Source organism: Loxodonta africana, chromosome 4 (assembly GCF_030014295.1).
Source record: "Loxodonta africana isolate mLoxAfr1 chromosome 4, mLoxAfr1.hap2, whole genome shotgun sequence".
NCBI classification, from domain to species: Eukaryota; Metazoa; Chordata; class Mammalia; order Proboscidea; family Elephantidae; genus Loxodonta; species Loxodonta africana.
In genome coordinates, this window is record NC_087345.1 from 130,988,165 (window position 1) to 130,994,164 (window position 6,000).

The 6,000-nt window shown below is 38.1% G+C and overlaps 1 pseudogene; it reads left to right on the forward strand.

Annotated features, from left to right (window-relative positions):
• LOC100657535 (pregnancy zone protein-like) overlaps positions 1-5,747 on the forward strand; it is a 28,097-nt pseudogene extending 22,350 nt beyond the window's left edge.
• The last annotated feature ends 253 nt before the right edge of the window (positions 5,748-6,000 follow it).

Genomic DNA, 6,000 nt, shown 5'->3' on the forward strand with positions numbered 1-6,000 from the left:
AACACTGTCTGTCTCAGCCCCACAGAACAAAACCAAGTTCAGCAAGGGAATGTGGTAAATGAGTTTTGGAAGCTTATGTCCTCACTTCATCTCCAGTGTTAGTATTTTTATTTTAACTCCATATGATATGAATGAGCATTCACTATTCATCTACCAATAGCTATCATTCTCTCCTTTTTCTTACCCTTACAACTCAGTCTATTGGGAGTAACCTTAGAAACCCAGGGCACCAGTGGAGCCTTTGTACCAACCCCAGGCTCCCTCTGCTGAGGTGGAGATGACATCCTACGGCTCCTCGCTCACCTCACTGCCCAGCCTACCTCATCCTCAGGGGAACTGACTGCTGCATCACACATCCTAAAGTGGATCACAAAGCAACAGAATTCCCATGGGGATTTCTCCTCCACCCAGGCCTGTGGCTACCAAAGGGTCTTCTCCACATTCGCTTTGCAAGTAGGAGGCTTGAAAATAGAACAGTTACGAGGAAAAGAGAAGGGAAAAATTAAATCATTGAAAAATTATTTAGGCATATTTGAGAACAGTGGAATATGGAGGAAAACAACCTAAGAAATTCCCTGAAACAACTTTCACTAAGTCCTATGTTTATCCCTCTCTAAAGCTGTGTTATATCATCAGCACACGTTGGCCATTGGCCACGCTCTAGACAAGATTTCTCAACGTCGGTACTATTGACAATTTGTACCGGATAATTAACTGCTGTGCGTGGCTATCCTGTGCATTTTAAGGTGTTTAGCAGCATCCCAGCCTCTCACCGCTAGATGCCAGTAGCACTCCATTCCCCGTTTTCACAAGCACACTCACCCGTGGCTGAGAATCACTGCTCTGGACTACAGACTACGTCTTTAGAATCCTATAGGAATCCTCTAAAGGGAGCCAGAAAATGGTCCAATTAAAAGGAAAGTGACCAAGTAGAGCTCACTTTGATCTTTATGAAATGATTGAGAAGCTCCATTTAAAGTGCTCCAAGGAACTCAGTCTCTCCTCTCTACCTCAAAAATTTGCACTGAGAGCTGCCTTCTTAAAAAAAAAAAAAATTTTTTTACTTCCCTTTAAATTGATTTTTTTTTTTTTTTGAAAGCTGAAACTCTTAAAAATTTCTTTTTCTACCTATCATAATTCTGGAAATTTTTTACTAACGGCATGAATGATTGTGTTAAACATCCCGAGAGCCTGGGTTTCCCCTCCTGCAAGTCCTCTTTAAATATCCAGGGTGAGCATAGTGAAACTTTTGGTTTTCGGAGAGATTAGGTAGGGAGAAACGGCAAAATTTATAAAGGGAAAAAGAAAATCGGGAAAGTGCGACGTGTCCTATACCACTCTTTTTATGCACAATTTTTTTCACTCTTACATCTAAATTTTCCTTAATCATCTAGTTAACAACAGTTTCTACTTTTGTTCTAGTTTCTTAATTTTAGACTAGTCCTTTGAAGGTTATGTCCAAAAGGATGGTTGACGAGAAGGAGCAAAGAGCCTAGTTCCCTAAGACAATACCAATCAATGCAGGTGAAAATAAACTGTGGGGCTAATTAGCTTAGTAGTTTTTATTTCATTTGGAAACACTGTAACTGACTTTGATAACGCCTGAAAGACGGAGAAAAAAAGAAACCAATTAGATGTGTACTTTAGGGGAAAAAAGCCAGCGTCCTCACATGGTGGTCAGTTTAGTTAGACTTTCGGAAAAAATCCCAGCTACCAAAAACTTGCTCTTGGGGGCAATTCTCCACTCATCTCCCCTGGGATACAGGGGTGGCACTCCATGCCCTGTCCAGACACAGAGCAGCCACGTTCTCCAGGACTGGGAAAGCTGCTCAGGTAACAACTATTTAGGATTCACGGATCTTTTTCACAAATTTCCAAGGCAACAACAACCTCCTGTTACTATAGCAGGTCTCATTGCCAGAGCTGCCTGGAGAATATACCACAGCAGTGACCAGAAAAGATGTATGTATCTTCAGGTGAGATTTCTAAGTTATATTGGAGAGATTCGGCTTTAACCTCTCATGGATTTGTAAGGTCCTCTCTTTCCTTCCTGAGCAAGTAAAGGGCAAATCTGGAGAAGTTAATGATAAAAAAGAAAAAGTGGACAGTCTCAGGAAAAGAGAGAAACTGATGATATTCTTGGTGTTCTACAGACATCCTTGATATACAGTATTTGTCCAGAGATAAGGACTCCCCATTTGCTTTAAAGGTACAGACTCTGCCCCAAACCTGTAATAGACCCAAAGCTCACACCGGCTTTCCGATCTCACTGAATAGAATTAGTATTGACTGACTAGAATTGGAATTAGTGTCAACTAATTCTGAATACAAAGGCTAACTGGAACCATTGGTAATTAATAGGATAAATGTGAAAGCTATGCTATTAAAAAAAAAATGCTATTAGATAAATATAATTTAAAATTGATAGAGTTACTTAATACATGTAGCCACTTAACATTATGAAGTTATCTTTTTCTCTAGTAATTTTGTTTTCTTCAGTTCTTCATAATGCTTTATAGATCAAAGAGACTGAGAGTAAATACGTTGCTTAGCAAAGCCTGGTATTAAATCTGTCAAATAAAAACAATAGGGCATATTCAGATGTCCTGGTCAATCAATGCCTACTTTTCCTTTACAGTAATTTAGATTCGCCTCACTGCTAAAGAATAAATTATTTTCCTCCAGAATATACACCTTAAGTTAAAATGTCTTCCTTACCTTTTCTGAATAACTGAATTCTCTTTTATTCTTTCTCTCATCAAAAGGATAAACACAAAATGCTAATGTTAATACAAAGTAGAAATTAAATATAAAATACAGCAGTCACCCCATCATAACCTGTCAAAATCTTTATGGGAATCCTAAAAAATGTAGCATCAAATCGTATTGCTCTGTATCTAATACTGATGACTCTAATATTATAAAATAGGCCTTATTTCAGAAACCGAGCCAGTTATTAGCCATCGATTTAGTCAAAGTATAAATTATTATTCTTTTTTTTTATAAAGCATAATATCTGAACTCACCACATTTCGGAGCCTCTCTGGGAAGACGTGATACATTCAAGTTAACTAAAAATATAAAAATAATGCACTCTAAATAACAAATGAATAGCATACATGATAGGTCCAAAAGCTATAGATGTGTTTAAAATGCAGATTCCCAAACTCCACTCCCAAAGATTCTGATTTAATAGCTTTGGAGGAAGGCTTGGGCATCCGTGGTTTTAGCAAGCTGTGGATTCGGATGCACAGAGTTCCAAACAATAGGTGTCAAACATTAATACACATGTTCAGAGACTACAGATCACTGTGGATAATGTTATGGAAATTTTCATGGAGATAAAAGGTTCCTGGTGAGTCTTGAAGGACATTTCCTAACAAAAATTAAACCCTTTTTTTTTTTTTGACACTGCAGCTACACAGGGAGCCATCTTGTCTCCAACATGGTGATTGTTGATGGGAATGATATCTTGTTTTATTCTTCTGAAAAAACAAAAAACCAAATCCATTGCAATTGAGTGGATTCCGACTCAGAATAGAACTACCCCACAGGGTGTCCAAGGAGCGACCGGTGGATTCAAACTGCCAACCTTTTGGTTAGCAGCCAAACACTTAAGCACTGTGGTAGGTATGTTTTAAGCCTGGTAGAACTCATACAATAGAATGTTCTATATCCTCAAACTAAGGCCATGTCAATATCAAAACCCCAACAATATCATCCTGTACCAAAAAGTATATTTTCTCCAAACCCAATAAATTAATTTCATTAATTACTTATTTGGCTCTAAACTAAGAGGCATGTGTGGTATAAAAGAAATACAGAAAGAGCTCCATCCTTGAGCCACTCACAATCTAGCTAGGAACTTAAAATACATGGGCAACAAACAGCCAAAAAACAATCCAAGAAATAAAAACTATGATTAAGTTTCAAGCTGACTGACACGCACTAAAAACTTTGAGAATGATAAAAACAATGTGAACTAAAATCAGCAAAGATGCCAAACCAAAACCCACTGCTGTCAAGCTGATTTCAATTCATAATGACCCTATAGGACAGGGTAGAATACTGCCCCATAGGGTTTCCAAGGCTGTAAATCGGAAGCGGCCTGCCATATCTTTCTCCTGCAGAGCAGCTGGTGGGTTTGAATCTCTGACCTTTTGGTTAGCAGCCAAATGCTTCAGCACTGTGCCACCAGGGCTCCGTCCATCCATCCCATTGCCATGTAGTTGATTCTGACTTATAGCGACCCTATAGGACAGCATAGAACTGCCCCATAGCGTTTCCAAGGAGCACCTGGTGAATTCAAACTGCCAACCTTTTGGTTAGCAGCCGTGGCATTTAACCACTATGCCACCAGGACTTCCACTAGGGCTCTAGAGGATCTAAAATACTACTCACATATTGAAGAACAGTGGAAATCATGACCTGCAAATATTTAACTTCCTTCTTTTCATAGAAAGTCAGATTTTCTCACAATCAAGACATGACAGCATTGAATACTGTCTCCAAAACTTGATTCCTACCATCCCCCCACCCCTTACATCTAATGCACCCTGGCTGTTTAATTCTTGCAATAATTTAAAGGAAATTTATTTGAAGAATAAACCTTTGTCCCTTACTGTGATCTGCTCTAGGCCTCACAGTGGCTTCCTCAGTTCTCAAACATTTTGAATTATCTAATTTTCTTCAGCTTTGAAAGATTTAGCCACACGAGCAGAACAGAAATGAGCAACAACCGTGTTCTCATTTGTGTGGAACAGGTGACAACCCTGACAACCTGGCTGAGATTGTACATATCTTTCTAAGTTGGTCTTTTCACTGGGAAACAGCTGATATGAAGAAAGCAATAACTAATAATGCCCTTCCAGAAAGTTCCTCTATGTGTCTCAAGCACCTCACTTTGAGAAAACCCCTTTTAAATACATAGTTGTTCTACTCTCTTTAATTATGTTAAAATTTGGATATTAGTATTTCTATGAGATTTCAAGTACAAAGCCAATAGAACAAATGGTCAGTTGAGTATTCCATTATTTTAAAGACCTCCCCTCCAAAAAGGAAGGAATATGACCCCAGTGGTTGATTAACGATAGCATTAATATTTGAACACATCACTATATAGAATAAAATTAAAACGTAGATCTCATAAATTATCTTCAAACCTCTGACTATAAAGCAAAGGAAATATTTTCTCTAGCCATACAGAAATGACTAGTTTGATATTATAATTACAAATGGTATAAAGCCAGGTCTCTGCATCTTAGAAAACGTTGATAGGCCCATTGAGTTAATCTTGTACAGAGATATACAAAGAATACGAACTGTCTCAGTTACTTAGGAGAAAGCCTGGAGAATTTTGTTGTTCACTATAAGGAGTTCCCAAGATTGCATCCTGAAACCCATCTTACAATCCACAAATATTTGCTCAACTAAGAGACATATGTAAATTAAAGTCACAGAACAATAAAGACTATGTCTTATTTGATGAAGAAAGAGGGAAAGTTTCCAAGCTCTTGATTACTCCCACCTTTCCTTTCAGGTGACAAATCAGACCCTGAGCTTGTCCTTCACTGTTCTGCAGACCATCCCAGTAAGAGATCTGAAACCAGCCATAGTGAAAGTCTGTGATTACTATGAGAAGGTGAGTGAGAGAAATTGAGACAATTTAACAATCTCAAACCAGAGCTACGAAATCTGAATTTGAAACGTGGGTAGGACTCACTTACAACAGTAGATCGCTAAGTTCATCAGGGCAACATCAGATCTGTTTGTTTCTCTTCTCCAGGATATATAGTGCAGAAATTACCTGCAGAACAAATTAATCAATTAGTTTTTATTGAGTTAGAAACTTAAAATTTTTAAAAAGAAGGCTAATATCTAGTCAATGCCCTCAAGTAGTTTGCAGACTTGGAGGACATAATACACGTGAAAAGGTAATAGAACAAGGAAAGGCAGTTAATGACAAGAATGTTGATGAGCTAAGTGGTAAAGAGTTTGGGG